The 19,053-nt window shown below is 36.1% G+C and overlaps 1 protein-coding gene across 4 annotated transcripts in view; it reads left to right on the top strand.

Annotated features, from left to right (window-relative positions):
* The window catches only part of LOC134538189 (AN1-type zinc finger protein 6), a 54,187-nt gene that overhangs the window by 5,375 nt on the left and 29,759 nt on the right, over positions 1–19,053 (top strand). Inside the window, exon 1 of one of the 4 annotated variants that reach the window (XM_063379257.1) lies at positions 12,388–12,775. The exons of the other annotated variants lie outside the window; for them this stretch is intronic. The gene's annotated coding sequence lies outside the window, so the exon portion shown is untranslated. Of the gene's footprint in view, positions 1–12,387; positions 12,776–19,053 lie in introns of those variants that run through there. 4 annotated transcript variants of the gene reach the window in all.

Genomic DNA, 19,053 nt, shown 5'->3' with positions numbered 1-19,053 from the left:
GGCCTACATCCTGTTTGCTGCCACTCATGTTGAATCAGAAAAGTTATGACATCTTAGGAACTGAAGTCCAGCAAATGTGCACATCTGACCGGGACTTAACCACAGAAAAGGTATTTCCCCACAGGAAGAGTTTTCTCCATTAAATGGGTGTTTCCCACAGCATACAATAGGGATTTACAGTACATTCGGGGATTTCATACAGAATAGGAGTTTTTTTTAAATAATAAATTTATTTATTTCCTCTTTTTTTTACACTCTGTAAACAATTAATTCACTAATTAATTTAATTTTGGAGGAGTATTTAGCTTGGTATAATTTACAACTTATTCAGGTAATTTAAATGATAAGATCTTGATTAGTATATAATTTTTTGTTCCTGTAAATAACAAGAAACATTAGTAAGCTAACTTTTATTGCTATTAAAGTGGAATCAGACCTTTCATTAAAAAAGAAAATAGGAAATTCTATTAAAAATACATTAATTAAAAAAAATTTCATTAAAAACCACTTGCTTTAAACCGTGGCTTAAAGGTTTTAACTTTGTAATATAAAAATGGCATGTTCCTGCAAAAGTAGATCTATTGTATTATGTTGGATATTGCTGATTATAGTTTTTTCTAGAAAATATTCTTAGAAAATTTAATTACCAAGTTATGAAAAAGTAAAAGTTTGGAAATTGGTTCACCAGTATTTACAGACACCCTGAAGTCAAACAAGAATAAGATGCAAGTTTCTTGCATGCGGTAGAGGAAATACAACAGGATATAACATGCTAACCGCCAGTTTTGCTTTCTTGCTAAGTAATTGCTATTGAAAGCCCTGGAACCTATTCCTTGTAGAAGTAGCGTACTTGCTAAAATGCATGATGGTATTTTGAGGGCCAGAATTTTGATAGCTGTCAGCACGGCCGGTCTAGAGTGATAGAGGAGGGTAAGTGGGATGTAAGGGGAAGTAGGGGAAGGAGTGCATAAAAGTGGGGCGTGGCGCACACTCTTCGCAAAATGCTGACCGTGTGTGTAATGACACCGGAGCCTAGCACAAGCATAGGGAAAATGACAAAATGATTCACACAGGAGAATGGAATGTAATAAATTAGCAATGACTCAAAATAAATAATGAAAGGAAACCTAACTAATAGGTTTACACAGTCGCTAATTTATAAATTAAGAAAGAAATAGTGGTACAAGGTATGACTGTTATTGGTTGATTATTAGCATAAAGATCAGAGGGAAATACACTTTATTAACCTATTAATGATTAAATACCAACAATATTGCATTATTGAAACATTAATTACCTATTATTGTGTAAAACATGTTTGTGTTAGTGTGTTTTTTGATTTGAAACAAAGTCGGACACTAATGCAGTTTGAAACATGGAATTAAAACTGAAAAGTTAACAATGGGAAAGCATGAAGATCCACCATTAAAAAAAGTTACAAAACAGAAATGTTGATATGGTGTAAACTTCGATTGGTGAAATTTATTTGTACTCATTGACCAAACGAGAACATTTTCTGCATTGGCATATTTAATTTTAAAATTAGTAACCGTTTATGTGTAACCATGCCGTGCCAAATTGACAATACTATGCACGTTGCTCCACGTAAGGTCTAGTTCTGCGTTGCGAGCAACAGTGTGCCCAGCTTGCAAGACTTTGGGTCTGCAGTATTCACAGGCCGTGGTATCAGGGATGGTGCAAGAAATGCCATAAATGTTCACCATGAGAATTTACAACAGGTCTGGGACGTCTTGTCACTGGGTGATCGCACACTTGCAAATCATCTAATCCAGCTGAGTAAATTCTGAAAATACTAAAATATATTTTGCGCTGTTAACTAGGGAAAAAAAATATAGTTAAATTATATTAGGTGGTTAGAATCAGAGGGGTGTAATTGATGGAATATAGATTTATGTTAAGTTAGATGGTAATATGAAACTGTTTGGTCCCAAAGGGCAAGTTTGGAAACTAATTAACAAAAAGTTTCTTCTTTTTTGAGAAAACAACCCTAAAATCCTCTAAACTATCCTATATTCTCTTATAAGCATTTGCTTCTGACCACCTTATATGTAGGCACAATAAAACTGGGATTATCAGTTTCTCGTTTAACTGTCAGTTTCTGTTATCTGTCATCGTGTATCAACAAGAAGACATCTTTAAAATTAAACATCATACATAGCACAAAAAATTCGAACCTCAACGACACACAGAGAGATATCAGATTATTTTACAGTTACATAGGTTTACTGTAGTACATTGTATGTACAGTATACGTTCAATATACTTCTGTACATTTATATTTTACATATATATATATATGATTTGAAGTTTATATTTATGTTTTTGTAAAAAGAAATAGAAAGTGTATGTATTGTTTACTTTTAAGAATTTTATTTTTGTCCCAAGCTGCTGTGAAATCAAGCGACTGTACATAAGCATTAAGAGATTTATGTTTTTCGTCCGTTCGGTTACCTGTCACAGCCTTGGTTGGGACTATGACAGTTAATCAAAGTTTTACTGTAATTATATAGACAATATGCCCAAGTAGGCCCTTAATGTATGTACATACACGTGAGTTATCACAACTTGACACTTTTACTGACAGTTTTTAGTCTCATTTAAAACTCAAAAAAAAATTTCAATCCCAGCTATTAATATCATAATACTCATTTATACATGACTATTTAACATTTCTCAAACAGGGTTTCTGTAATTATCATGAGATATTAAGAAAATAAACATTGTAATTAGGAATAAAATAATCTTACTTTAGTGTTTTCCAATTAGGTTAAAGCTATTGTTGTTACATAAAAATTGTAGGAAATATAACAACACTGGCAAATTCAGCATCTCAAACTATACCCTACGAGCCAACCAACCAGATAAAGGTTTTGCGTCCTAAAAATTAGGACTAGCACGTGGTACTTGTTTTTTAGTTGTTGAGCAGGGAAATTAATTGATGACCGGAAACTGGTTGGAAAAAGTGGGGAATGATTGGAATATCAAATAAATTTGTATGTATATGGTTAAGAAGGGAGTCTCCCCGACAGGGGCCCCACATGGCCGGTGCTACCGTTGCTATGGCAACGGGGCCCATGGGTCTAGGGGGCCCGCAAAGGAAAGAAAAAAAAACTTAAATCAAAAAAGTAGACAATTTTAAATAAATCATAGAAAACAATTAAACAGTAAGGCCTAAATTTAGTTACCGATGAAATATCACACCGGAGTGATACTATTCGGAATATGCTGTGCGTACAGAACGTGTCTGAATCTACAACTGTGAGTGACAAAACCACCACCAATTGACGTGACACCATGTTGGCAGTGCAGAACACTTACACTCGTTTATTTGCCATTATTCAAAATAAATTTACGTTGACAATCGAAACACTGACTTAAAACTAGTTTTAATGTGTTTTAAAAATAATTGTTAAAGGTTAAAAAAATATAACTAGAACAATATACATAAAGGGAAAAAAAACTTTTTTTTATCTCTGTTAGAAAAAAAAGGGGGGGGGGGGCATCATGACTTCTAGCAACGGGGCCCACAGAATGATGTGGGGGGGTCTGCTCCTCGAACATGTTCGCCGTAAAGGTTCCGAAAATAAAAGCCAGGAACCACCTGGACCTCGGGATAGTCCGTTAGATGGTATTTCTCATAAAGCATGATTGGGCCATCCGTCGGATCGACGCGAACAGTCGCACAAGCTATTGAAGTTGGCAGTGCTATGCTGTGTTGTCAGATGTGCGAGGTCTCTGGCACCTTTAAAATTGCAATTGGCTGTCTAATTTGGGCAGTAAAGCGCGAAACATGCGAAGGGCGTCGCAACAGGCGCTTTGGTAATGCACTTAAAAAAAAATGTTTAAAACTGTGCTGGCTCTGAGAGAATTTCTGGTTGAGTAACCACGTGAAGTGAAGGAATGCTTCTGTATCATATATGTTAAAAGAAAGCGCTATGGTTGGTTCGCAGTAAAGTGGGTAAAACTGTATTCATTCTGGTACAAGAAATGCATGATGCTCACACCCCATCGAGTCCTGGCCTGCTAAGAGAGATCAGCTCAGAGGCGGATCCAGAGGTTCACCTCGGAGGGGGCACGTTAGGATTTCAGAATAGCCGGAGAAAAAATGTCTTAAAATAACTAAATTTGTATTTAATCTACTCAGACTACACATAACATCCAACCACCATATTTTATGATTCTACAAGAAATTCATTAATTATATTAAAATATTTTAATGGTTTCAGAAACAATCATTTTTGTCGGGAATATTAATGTAGCAGACAACTGGTTTTTCGTGGGGGGGGGGGGGGGGCACTTGCCCCTGGTGCCCCCCCTTGGATCCGCCACTGGATCAGCTCACCCCATCTCGAGTTTTCCAGATACCAAGCAGGGTTCCCGCAGACATGGAAAATGAGGGAAAAACAGGGAATTTCAAAGGTGTCTTAAAAACATGGAAAATGCATGGAAATAGATAAACCTTGGTTGTCAAGCATTAGTTGTCAGCAATTTTACGTTGGCTACTACCATGGGCGTAGATCCGGGGGGGGGGGGGTAGGCACCCCTGGAATTAAAAGAAAGCCCCTCTGCACGGGAGCCCGCTTGCGCTTGCAAAATCGCAACTGTGAAACGGGAATGACAAGTGTAATCCTGAGGGCTCCCCCTGGAAGTTCTACAGATTTTTGCCCCTGGCTTCTACTGAGTAGTATCTTAATGTCTTAAACTAGATACATACTATTGTAATCATAAATTTGTGTTTCTTTAATAATCTGTGGCACTTATAATAATAATTAAAGGTAAGGGATATAAAAAAAAATTAATTAAAAAAAAAAAAATATCAAAGCTTAATGAAAGAAATATATATATATCTGTTGTATTTTTTCAGACTAGTAGTGTTGGTTATGGAAAAAAATAATGGTGAAAACTGTGTTTTGTAATCAGGGGTGCAACAACAGGGGAGGGGGGGGCAAGGGTATTTTGCCTCCCCTCTGAAACCTTGAAGTGGGGGCAAACGGGGGCAAAGAAATTGCTGTGTAATCAATTTTTAGATGATAAAACTGCTTAAATAGCACCATTTTCCACCTTGAAAGACAAATTTTCCCGGGGGAAGACCCCCGGGCCCCCCGCTTCAATAGGGGGGGATCGATGATTCTTTATAAATAGGTATATTGCCCCTCCTTTGGAAATTTAGTTGTTGCGCCCTTGATTGTAATGTATCTGTTATCTTCCTGGAGCCAGATGGGCTGATGGTACAGGGGGAAAATGTTAGATGGGACAGGGAAAACAGGGAAATGTCAGGGAAATGGGCAGGAGGAAGAGTCTGCTTGCAGTGCGGGCGGGCACTTGCAGAAGCCGCCGTTCAGGGGCTCGTGAAACTGTTACGAGCCTCGGTCGACTGCGGGTGAAACATCCTGCTACTTCCTCTCTGTCACTGGCTGGAGCCCGACAACCGTGTCTGTTGGGTTTCAAGGTCGCTACTTTTTGATGCGAAACCCGCAAAATTATTCCTCAGCTAGGTGAAGTCATGCACAGAACTTGCCATTAGTTTTGTTTTAAGCTGGACTAAAAACATTGCTATCATTATACCGGTTTTAGAAATGTTTTAGTTATTTTTAAATGGTTATTTTCCTTTTAACCAAAAAATTATGTGTTGATTAAAATTCTTTTTGTTTTTAAATATTTCTAGCATCACTGTTATAAAACATTTGCCAATAACTAAATTACTAACTTTTACTTATGCAAAAAAAATTTGTCATCACATCATCTGTGATTTTTAATTGATGGCATTCAAAAAAGTAAGGGTTTTTTTATTATTCAAGATGGGACTAAAGAATACTGTTATAAATATCTAACTTAAACGTAGAATAAGAAACACAGATAGTGTGGGAAGATATAAAAAATATTAACTGTTAAACTGGGACTAACAATTCTTAATGCGAGGTTGTATCAGTAATGCTCATAAAGCCCTGGTGTACAAGGTTTAAGTACCTCGCCCACAGCAGCTTCAAGTTCAAGCGCTCGGTAAGTGAGCAGTGTGCAGGGCATACATTACGAAACATACTGTTTGGTTTGTTTTATTGGTTTCGAATTTAACGTAGACCAGTATTGCTATCGCGCAGTATAATCTCCGCAACATCAATACAATCTTTAACTGTGGCATAAAAATGTCTCTTATCGTACTCGCTAGAAACCTATTTATAAAATAGCTGCTATATGAACATGTAACTTTAAAAAGAAATCCAAAATTCGTAACTCACAGCAGGATACAATGTCGCTGGTTTGTTTCTGTTGCTTGCCCATGTAGTTATTTCGAGGCTAATAGATCTGAACTATTTAACTGAAAATTTTTTTTCACCACCAGCTATGCTTCCTGTGAAGGACCACGGAAGAAGCAGGTAGTTGCATCGAGAGTCGTACTCTCTGCTGTTGCGATTCTTCAGACTCCGGTAGTCCCGGCGGTAACTTTAAACTTGTCTCTCGTGTGTGGGAGATTCACAGTTTGTGATGTTTGAAATCGGGGATGACATTAACAATTATGCTAATCCTCAGCAAAAATACGGATACTATGCCAGATAGAATTTAATGTTCCGCAATGTCATCAGGTGCAATCGTATTCAGAAGGCGATGGCTTCACCTTAGGTATTCTGACAAAACGGGGCATTTTTTTTCATTGAATCTCAAGTGGCGTTCCAATTTGCTGTTGCTTAAAGCTTAAAACACACTTCTAGGTACCACTTTCCTGTGTTGTGTGGGCAGCAGTTGGTCTGGCTAGCAACTATCACAAAGGAACATATTTGCTAACAAGTCTATGTATCGATAGCTAACTATACAATTAAAAATTTTTTAAATAACTTCAAATAACTTTTTTAGTTATACAATATGTACTTACAAATCTAGAAATGCTTAGTGATTACTGTCATGCTAATTATATTATGTTTGTTTTAACATTTTGTAGTTTATATGTTCAGTGCCCAGGTGCCCACACATGTATGTGTGTGTGAATGTAGTGTAGCATATTTTCTGTTTGGAGTCTATGACTATAGCTTGCTCCGCTCCGTACCATTGACCACAATTTAACTATTTGTTCAGCTTTTATTCCTTTTTTTTACCATTCGTGGTTCCAGTTGCGAATTATGTACTGACATTAAGGTGTAATGAGTGTTAACTGAAAGACACCATTTCTGAGCAGTTTTTAAGTAACAAAAGGTTTTGCATAGTTCATTATTTGTTAATTTGCCTTTGTTAAGGCAGAGAGCTTGTATGGGACTGAAAATATTTTAACAGCTTTAATTATTCTTCAAAATGAATAAATTTCTGACTTCCAAATGATTCCACTAGAAAAAGCAAAATGTTTGTTGTAGCCATTCGCTGTCGACATTGCAGATGCTGTGCATAATAAACTTCATACAATTGTAAATGATCAAAGTTTTTTTAGATGCAAAATGGCATTTTTTTTGTTTTTATCTCTTCCTGTTTTAATCAAGTACAGAATCCAAATCAGGAGTATTACAATTTTGAATAATGTACGTGTTCACAAACCTTTGTTCTCTGTGGTGGACGACACATTGTGTAGCTAACTATTCTGCAAGTTTACCTTCTTGCTTTCTAGTCATGTCCAAGTTCTTACATCGAAGATTCTCATCTCATTTGTGCTCAGCTGAAGGTAATGAATAATAACTGTAAGTAAAGAACCAAAAACACCACTCTTCATTTCGATACATAATGTGCATTGCAGTAAAATATTTTTCAAAAAACTAGTGTTACAGTTAAACAGACCAAACTGAATAATTAAAAAAAACTTTTGGTAAAATAGTAGAAATACTTTTATAAGCTTTTATTGCCAAATTTGAGGATATATCAGCAGCTTGAAATACTTTTTTTTCTCAGCGATATTTATTTTCCTTTCTTGTGAGTCGTGATTTTGTTTTTAAATGTCAGAAGTTTTTTCATCAAGATATAGGTTATTTGCTTGTCATATCAAAAACAAATTTTATAATTGCATTGCTTGGAAAAACAATGTGTTTATTGTGGATTGTTAATGGTGTTATCAGCAAAAGGAATTTTAAGTAATGTGTTAATTTATGTTATGGTTAGTGACAGTCTAGTTATTTGCAAGCTTGTTAGAGAGAACATTTTCTCTGTATTGTTGCTGGCATGTCTGTGCCTACTTAACCTTTTAAAAAATCTTTTTTAATAAAAAGAGCACTTAAGTTTGAGTGTTATATTCAGTGTAAAATTTGAGCAATAATGCGTATACCTTTTCTAAAACCAAGGCAACATAATTCAGCTTAGTCGTGCTATCTTACATTCCTGTGTCCTTCCGCCCGGCATTTGAGGCAGGTTTAACTGCATGCGGTTCCACCCACTTGTGGCACTTTGTCTCCAGTCGGCCTCTGATATACATAAGCGGCTATCCATGTGACAGTTGATAGATTCCAGTGAAATTTTTGGTAGTTGGCACGTGGTCAGTTAGTGTGGGGGCATCCCCCACTTTTTTTTTTGTCGAACCATTCGTGGTTAGTAAAGTGAATTAAGTTTTTTCTGGAGCCTCCACGCTCAATTTCGGATCACCGTCCCTTCCAACATGCTCGCGCGCCGTTTTAACACCCGCGCCATCGTGAGTGTACATACCCGAGTATTCAAATCTCCGAAATTTCTCACTTTCGTCTTCCCTGCATGGCACTTGGTGACCCAGCTGGCCAGGCCTGTGCATTTTCCCACCCCTTGCGGACATTGCTGCGCTAGGCGGCCGTCCGAGAGTGAACCCACCCCTGAATTCAGCAGCTTGCAGACGTCTCCTCTGCTGCTGGCCAGTTGTCATCGCAAGTCTGCAGCTAAGTCATCTCATTTATGCATTTAGTAATAATGATCATCTATGGTTATGAAAGCAAATTCTTAAGATTGTGTCGTTGATTCTCTTTTTTTTTTGTTTATTCATTTTATAATTAGTCTCATGAATTTTATATTGACACAAGAGACAACTGTTTGAATATTTGTGATGAGAAAATTTTAAGTATGGATGCAACGTGCCCTTCAAAGAGAATGTTTTCTTTAGTTTGCTGCCCAAAGTAAAGGTAGTCTTCCAGGCTTGGTGGTTGTTTATTTAAAAGAACCCTGTAAAGTAAGACGATTCTCTACAAGTCATAGATCTGTAGATAGCAGAATAACGAGTTTAAAAGTTATTTTATTCGCCTAAATTTAATGTTCCATGCCTTCAGCTTCTGTGGTCTCCATCCTAAAGGATGTCTGAATCAGCATGCCTATTCTGTATGATAATATACCAAAGGCATGACAATAAAATTTGAATTAAAAAAATATGATTCGCAAAAGCATATTATTATTACATACATTGTTTTTTGGACAACATATTTGACATGGCACACACCAAGTCCCATCGCCTTCTTTCGCTTGTGCATTTGCGAGTCTTATTGGTGACCCTACCTCCATCATTTTAAAGTGTGTAAAACAGTTCTCTGTACTAGACATGGATGGTTTGGTAGATATTTGGTCAAAATGTTTAAAGATACATCTGTTTGAAAATTTCCCATTTGTGGCATCGTTGAAAGACTTTGAATAATATTTACCGATCGCCTAATGCCTTGACAGTAGGCAACATACATAGACTGAAGGTTTCGTTCTTTTCATGTAAGCATGGATTGTGATCACGTTCAGTATTTTCTTGTAAAAACGTGTACTACTTATAGCACAGTAAAATTTTGTTCTGTTAAGCATGGAATCGAATTAAAGCATGAATCACAGTGCATTTTTAAAATCCAAGTACTAAATACTGTAAAAATTAAAAGTCTACACTGTGTTCAGATCAAATTTATAAGAAACTATGGCTCTCTTGCCTGGAAAACTTCCATGTTGTGGCATCTCATTCCTGCAGTGTGAATAGTAAGCAAGGCCATGTATAACTACATACGGAAACATAACTTCACTTATATAAATACACTTGAAAGGTTTATAAACACAATTTTATCACTAATATTTTCAATAAATGCTTTTTATTACATGGACCATTATTCAATATCATTAAGTATAAAATTTGTAAGCACATATTTTTATTTGTATGCAGCTTTTTTGTAATGTAGAATTTTTTTACCCCGTAAAGAGTTTGTTGCATGGTGTGTGCGAATCGTTAAAATTCACTCATTTTTTCATAAAATGCCTAAAGAAGTATAACTGTTTATATATTATTTGCAAATATGAAAATGATCATTAAATTAAAAATACTTGATAATACAAACCACAGAATTAAGTTAATATGTTCAAAAACAAAGAAAGGTTATTTTTTACTTCAAACTTCAATTTTGTTAATAATTATCCAATAAAAATTAATTATTTTTTAAAGGTAACAATTGTTCACATCATAATATATTGTAGTTGAGATTTGTTGATTTTATGTGATCACGTCATTAAAATCAAAATATCAAAAGTTTATTTTCGCAGTGAGTTCGATGTATGTTGGTGTATATTGGATCTTTGGAATGTTCATCAAATTAGCTATGCTCTATTCTGCTGGTTGTGATCATGCTAAATACGAAGATTTTAATCGAGCTATGCTATCATGGGTTCACAGACAGCACAGAATAATGTGCCTGTCTCGGGGCCGATCGTGAAATCTAAGGCAGAGAAGTTTTCTGAAGAACTTGGCTTAACTGCTTTCAAAGCATCGGAAGGATGGCTCGGAAAGTTCAAGCGTCACCACATCAGCTATGGTAAAATTAATGGAGAAGCACGGAGTGTTGATACAAATGTTACAACTGGATTAATAGTGTGTGGCCAAACTTGAAAGAGAATGCTTGAAGTGACATTTTTAATGCTTTTAAAGCCAGAATTTTCTTTAAGTTGACCCCCGATAAAACTTGTGTGATGCAGAATTAAAGGGACGAAATATCTTGCTTCTTGTGAACAACTGCCCTGCTCATCCCTTATATCTAACCTTCAAAACATAGAGTTGGCATTTTTTCCACCAAACACGACTAGTGTTTTGCAAGCATGTGGATCAAAGCGTGATTAAAAGTCTCAAGGGTCACTACAGAAGGAAACTATTGATGGAGCTGGTCGAATCTGAGGGTAAAACATCTATTAATATACTTCAATGCAGTAAATTTTTTTAATCCAAAGCCTGGGAATAAGTGACAGCAACTATACAGCATTCTTTTCGTCATGCTGGACTTTGTACCAGTTTTGTGAGTGATGAAGTAGAAATGGGACCAGAGTTTGAAAGTGAAGATGACCTTCCATTGATTAAATGAGTGGAGTTCAACATTTCAACTAGCCACAAAATTTCACTGAAAATCTACAAACCCACATATTAGTAGACAACAGCCTGGTTACAACAGCTTCACTTACAGATGAAGAAATTCTGGATTCTGTGTGAAAAACTAAATAACGACAAGGGGATGAAGAAGATGAGACGGATGATCCTGAGCCTCCAACAAGCTTTAAACAAGCACTCTATGCAGCGAAATTATTAGAAAAATACTTTTTGTATAACCAAGTTGATCTCACAGAATTCCAAGATATGAATATAATACATAAGAAAATACAATTAAAATACTGGATCAGCAAAAAGAGATAACACATTTGTTATTTGTATCGATATTAATGTTTGTTGTTTGTAAATTTTATACTTTATTAGTAATTACATATTATAATAATAAGATAATATTGATTTTTTCTCCATTTTTAATGACAACTTTTTAATAACACCATAAAATGTGCTGTCCCTTAAGAGTAGCTATATATAGAGTTTACACTGTATTTTTATTTAGCTGACTTACTAAACCTGACATTTAAAATTTTATTTTGTTCTAAGAAGGGGATTTAAATAAATTAAAATAAATTCTGAATTTTAAATTTTTGTGTTGTACACTATATGTACTATGTATGTACTATGTATGTATAGTATTGGTTTGATATTGAAGTTCAAGTTGACTGGATGATCATTGCAGAAACAAGTTGCATGCCAGACATATTAAGAAGTTAGAATTTGAAATTTTTGCCTGTTTACAGACTGTTACAAAATTAATTATTTTCAAAAATATTTGTTAATTAAATTATTTAGCCAATTAAAAAAAAAAATTAATAATTCATTAAATTCAGTTTGTTGTTGTGAACCATAAGATGTTCAGTGAAATAACTGCATGCTATAAATTAAATTAAAACCTATTATACATAAAGGATTACAGGATCTGCATATTCAAAGTGAGTATAGTATAGTTAAGGTTCACACCTTTTTGAGGCTGTGCAAATAGTTTCATTTGTAAACATGGAAGATTCTATTCTATATGCTTTCTGTTGTAGTCTATTGTTGCTATGTACTTGGAATGGAATGGACCGTGTCATGAATTTAGCAGCTGCCTGTCAGCTTTCGGCTCTTTCCGTCGGAGCTCGTGTAGCTTCGGTCGATCTTTCACCACGACGAACCACCACCCGTCCGCCATTGCTAAAATTATAAGCGGTCGCGGGAGTTGGGTATTCCGCGATCGTTTAGCCCTCAAATTTTGGAGATTGTCGAGTTATCGGGTTAATTGACGACGTAACCAGTGAGTATTTTCACTGTTGCGTGTGGTGATTGTGCCTTGTGGTGCGTGTGTGCACATCCTTGCGAGTGCGGAAGTTAGTTTTGTGGGACGATGAGCATGTTCGAAGAAACCAACATGGAGGCTTTCCTGCAGTAGGAGCGATGTTTCTTCCACCTTCGTTTTGTAACACGCAGCCTGTGACCAGCTGACACAGCCCACTTTTGTAGTTGTTTATTAACCGAGTGAGTACTTTGTTGGTAAAATATACTGTTTAGCTGTAGTTATTAGGTACTGGGTAATTTCAATGTTCGCTTTTGTGTTACGTTATAATTGCGTGTAATTAAAGTTCTTGTCAGACCAAAATGCTGCTATGCTTTTTTTTTTGGTAACGTAATTTCTGATTATATAAACTACTGTCTTTGTTTTCTGTAAGACAGTGTTAGCGCTAATTTTTAGTTTCCATAGTTGATACTTGTCACGAGGACTGCTAATATAAAATACTTTTTGATCTACATTTGAAGGGCCAATGAAGTTTGAGCATATCATTTATAAAAAAAAAGTGGAACAAAATGATCAGCTTTATTAAGCAGCTGACCTAACGTTAGTTAGAATTGAAAACTGAATCTGTTTGAAGTCGGTAAAGTAATTTTAACGAATTTAATCTGAGTTAATATTACATGATGGCGATAGCTCTTATCATGTTAGCTGCTATCACGTGTAAACAGAATGATCACTCTCACGACAGTTGTCGTGTTGCCAACCCGAGTATTTTTCATGTAAATATAATTTTCCTCTAGGAATTCATGAAAAAAATTAGTTTTCAAACTATTGTTTTCACAACCAGATATATTTTGCTTGTCACACGTACAAATCACACACATTTAACTGGTTACTTTATTAAAACAATTTTTACGTTAAAATACAATTGGATACGTTACATGTGTAATTTTAATCGTAGTTTTGTTTATAATATAAGCATCAAATATATTTTGGTATTTACGCAGGTTTGCATCACAAGCAACCAATTACTTTATTTTTATATTTTAAAATATAACTGGATTTAGAATAAATTTTCCGCAAAGTAACAATAAAATACCCCTTTGCAACATTAGAGACGTCCTGTACGTACCCTGAAAACAGCGTTAATACTTAATAGTTTACTTGAAATCACATTCAACTTAAAACTGCGATTTCTCAAACTAGTAGAAATGTATTAACTTTTTTCAGGGTAAGTACAGGAACGTCTGTAGTGTTGCTGAATGGTATTTTCTTAATTTTATTTTTACTTAGCGGAAAAGCCGCGATGTAAGATATTTAGCCTTTCCCCCCTTCAAATAAAGTACCAAATCAGATAAAAATTCTTGTCATTTTGATAATAACCCGTATTTTGATTTTTTAACCTATTCTAAATATTTAAATTACTATGTTTATTAGTCTGATTTAAAAGATAAGGGTGTCCTACTTAATAAATTGCTCTGGAATATTTACGATTTGTATTTCAAAAGGTAGAGTTACGAAATTAATCAATGAATATTAGCGAAAGATAATTTGCTTCGAAGAGGGAATTAGTTTTAAAAATATACAATTGCTATTTTTATTACAACAATAAGAAATATAGCTATGTTTAAATAAGTCAATTAGCTGTATTGTAGCTATAACCAGTAGATAAAATTCATACGTTGGCCTGTAACGTATTTGGCATTAATGTTGTAATTTAGGCCACAAATTTTAAAAGCTGTTTAGTTTGCATACTGTTCCGTTACTGTTTTCAAATCGTCGATGGCGTCAGGTTCGTGCTGGTAGTCTGCGGCCTAGATAATTCAGAACAGCTGGAGGGGAGCAGACGACCTTGAGACTACCGCAGTGCTGCTGCCTGGCGACGAACGCAGGAACTAAAGCGCGTCGTGGTGTACTGCGGAAGTGAAAGAGAGCACTTTACGTAATGATTTTAACGGAATGCACGGGAGTGGAGGGTTTTTTTTCTCGAACTCTAGGATATTGACCAATACAACCTGCCGATATGATATTATTATAGTTTTTACAAACATTTTATCCACTCGCAATAGCATTACTTGGTAAAACCATGCGTTTTGTCAGTAGTTCCGATTTATATATTTATATTCACGGATCTTCTGGCTGTAGGTAAATTGCGGACGGTGAAATGGTTAAAAATGTATCAAGCTTTCCACAGTTTTCGAAACAAAGTTAAAACAAACTTACGTAAAGTGAAAGTGGTTTCGTTACATACCTATTATCTATACATTTAACGTCGGTACAGTTACGTACTTTTTGCCTGTACGCTAGTAACTTGTCACTAGCAGTGATGGATATAAAACATTTTACCAGATCTAAACTACTTATTCATTTCACTAACGTAGTTGTAGACTATTTTTAGTCGATGTAAAATGCTTGTTTAGGACCATTACCAATATGTAAAATTATGTTACTTGCCCTTAAACGTTTAAAAAATTGTTTTTTAGTTTGCTACATATTAATTTTTTCTTAGTAATTTCAGTACAATTTATCATGTGGAAAATAAGTAGAGAATATAATTTTGCAGGTATCTCAGTACCTTTATATCCATTTTAAAGAAGAATTAAACACAGGAAATAATTTGTATACAGCCTTATTTTTATAAATAATTTAACATTTTGAGAAAAAATGTCTTACATTTGGTAAGATTGAAAAATTATCATTTACCTCTACCAATGGAGCCGGGAATACAGGGTTTTCTGGGTAATAGAAAGTTTTAAGCTCGAGAGCGCATCAAACCATGTGGCTTGAATTGTACTAGATTTTGACTGCAATTTGTAGCATCTACCATGTGAACATGCTGGTGCCATAAATGTTTTCATTAGTTAGGTCAATGTTAAATTTAAGTTCTGAGTTTATAATAAATAAGTAATCCATGTTAAGACTGATGGATAGGTTAGTTTTAATTATTTACAAATATTTTTTGTCAATAGTATCAAAAAAGTGCCAAGTTAGGCATGTAATAAGTACATTCCAGCTGATACTTTACACTTTACAATGTTTGCTGAGGCACACACTGTTAGCCATTAGGATGCTTCGGATACTTGATAGTCGGAGTAGGTGTAGAAGGTAGTTTCAGTTGAATTTTGTGAAGTTGTAAAAAAGTATGGCTGTGAAAATTAATTTTTAAAACTTCCAGTTTAGTTGGAATGTTTTGTAATGCCTCTTCTTTATCAGATGAATTTTTGCCATATAACACGCAACATACATATTCACAAGTTTTAAACCGTCAACGGAAATTAAATGAGTTGTAGTTTTTTTCCAGTTTTCTACGTATTTTGCATAGCCGGTGGTCTGGCACTTGTGACGCGGAAAACACGGGAGAGATGGCTTCGCGTATTCATTCCTGTTGAAATTCCTGTTCGAATACGACATCCAGAGAACCTGTTGAATAGGTTAGCTACAAGCAGTGGCGTAGCCAGGATTTGTGTATGGGGGGGGGGGGGGTGTTAAGAAGCATGGCACACAACCCCCCCCCCCCCCCGTATTAAAGCGGGGGGTACAGGGGTCCTCCCCCGGGAAAATTTGGATTTTAAGGTGTAAAATAGTGCTATTTTAGCAGTTTTCGGTACTTAAATTTAAATATTGTAATGGTAAAAATTTTATTAATTTTTATATGAAATTTGTTTGATTAATAAGAAAGCTACAAGACTGTTGCTAGGTGTAGAAATAGGGAGAGTAATCCCATAGTTTAATGGTGGAAATATAGACCGCGCGTTGGTAGTAGCTGCATTTGGCGGAACCAATATAGAATGGTTAAATAAATGTCGTACGTTGTTGGCACATTGTTGGTTATAAAATATCGTAGCACCTTGCACATCCGAGTTTGTGTAATAGGCCTAAGTCTTTGATATTTCATGACTATTATATTAAAGTAAGTACATACAGGTAGGGCACCGCGTCTCCTTTGTGTAGTTTTCCGTGAAAGTAACATTAATGGAAAAGGAAGAGTTAAAATGTTTATGTAATTAAGAGGTGGTCATTGTTTCGGTTTTAGCAAATTTTCATGATTTCGCATAAGAGAACTTAATATGTTATCGCCTCACATGACGCGATTTTACTGCAATTTGTGCGTTAGCATTTATAAAAACTAACCCAAGTATCAAGCGTGAGTATAAAAATTTCCTAAGATAGCAAAACTATTGTAGAAATTTTAAGTTCAAGGTTGGCTTAAAAAGTTGTTTTAAAAAAATATATATATTCAAATTATCAAGGGTAGGGTTCCCAAGCCTTTATCCCACTCTTCGGGTTTCTCCAAAATATTAGGGCCGCCACTGCATACAGCGTAACAATACAACTTTACATTTAGTAGTTGAAACGCGTGTGTCAAATGGAGCATAACGCGTGAGACATTGTTTCAAACCCGCTGATTTTTCGACGGAAAATGGGGCAAGTCAGCGTTGAGGGGTTGTCAACATTCTAGAAAGTCAGGGAGATGGAATGGGTCAAGGGAATTTACTTGTGATCTTGAAAAATTTATGGGAATTCTCGAGTGGTAGTAAATTTGAGGGGGTTGGGGGGAATATCATGCCCCAGACTACCAGTTCAGACTGTGTTTTTGACGTGACGTCTAATAAAAAGATGAACGCTGGCTGCACGCACAAAAAAGTGTCCCGTTACGCTGTGTCCCGTTACGATCGTACGCTTGCGCCGCATCTATCTCTCTTCCACTCGATTGGAACAACCATCGATTTGACTTTTTCGAGGCACATTAAACTTGAAACAGTCCCATTCGTTTCCTACTTTTCCTATCATCGTCCTATCCTTAACAATAACACAGATTGGAAGAAGTTAAATAGCAAACATGTATAAAAGTTATAGTTAAAATAATCTGTTCGTTAAAGTTATAAACATATTTGAATTAATGAGTGCAAATAAAAGTAAATTTATCAAATAAATTGTAGATTTCATATACAAAACAGTGATAATTCAATAAAAATGATTCAATTTTATTCATAAAAGTATGCAATCATTTCATCGATGTTTTGTTATGACAATGTCACATTAAACTATCGTCCGTAAACCGACTTTACAGACATCCAAATATTTTTATTTTTTTTTTAGCGAATAGCCGTACACTTTAAAATGGCGTAACCAAAGTTCTGTTTGGAAAAAAAATGTAAGGCCAGTCAGGGACATGGAATGTGTTTGGTGATAAGTCAGGGAGACTCGTTCACATATTTGTGTGGACGTCGGAGGAGCGCCGTGTGGAAAGTGCAGCGGGTGCCGGACGGGCAAGGTTGCACAACAACCCCGTCTGTCTGCGGGTGTTGTAAGCTCGGCCTGCCGGCTTTCACCCGCCAAGGACGGCCGCCGCCGCCGCGTCCCGTGGAAAGCCGTGCCTGTCGGCGCGAGGAGATAACATTGTACCGTCGCTCGTCCCCCGTATCTTTTGTGCACCAGGAAAAAAAATTGGCTGTCTGTAAAGTCGGTTTGCGGACGATAGTTTAACGCGACAACGTCATAACAAAACATTGATGAAAATATTGCACATTTTTATGAATAAAATGGAACCATTTTTATTGAATTATCACTATTTTGTATGGATACAAAGGAGGAGTGAAATGAAATCTACAGTTAATTTGATAAATTTACTTTTATTTGCACTCGTTAATTCAAATATGTTTATTACTTTAACGAACAGATTATTTAGCTATAACTTTTATACATGTTTGCTATTTAACTTCTTCCAATCTATGTTATTCTGTTAAGGATAGGACGATGATAGGAAAAGTAGGTAACGAATGGGACTGTTTCAAGTTTACTGTGCCTCGAAAAAGTCAAATCGATGGTTCCAATCGAGTGGAAGAGAGGTAGATGCGGCGCAAGCGTACAATGAGCGTAACGGGACACAGCGTAACGGGACACTTTCGTGCGTGCAGCCGGCGTTCATCGATTTATTAGACGTCACGTCATAAACAAGTCTGATGGTTTTTCTGTCTGCTGTCTGCTCACTGATTCACTGAACCAGTCTGTTCGGAAAGTCTACCCTCGGCTGTGCCTCCTTTTGAGTTTAGCGACAGCGCGTTCTTGCGGGAGAAATAGGAAACTCCCTTGTTTAGGGCACGCATGCGGTGTACAGGTGAAATGGTGTACATCGTCCCTCAACTGAGTTCGGGCAGCGAGGTAGCTCTCACACGAGTTGTAACGGCCGGAATTGTGATGAAAGGTAACGCACATGCTATTGTAATACTGTTATCAGTTTTGCCCCTTTAAGACCGACATTATAAACGCCGCAACGCCAGCGAGTAGTGAGCCATTGTTCAACTTCACTCGCTGTAATGGGCGCGTGACGAGTTGACCTAGTCGGTAATGTGTGACGTGATGCAAAATATACTCGTGCGTGAATACCTCTGCTAGATTCCGTCAACTTAATATTTGATTTCGCTCCGAGAGTATCTTTTTCTCCCGATCCATCGACGAACGACCTCCCCGCCTAATTTGAGCTCTTTTTAATTTTATTGACTCACTGCTTACCTATCCCTTA

This window comes from Bacillus rossius, chromosome 13, assembly GCF_032445375.1.
Source record: "Bacillus rossius redtenbacheri isolate Brsri chromosome 13, Brsri_v3, whole genome shotgun sequence".
Lineage (NCBI taxonomy): Eukaryota > Metazoa > Arthropoda > Insecta > Phasmatodea > Bacillidae > Bacillus > Bacillus rossius.
Note: the sequence above shows the minus strand (reverse complement) of the source record. Positions and strands in the feature narration are given on the sequence as shown.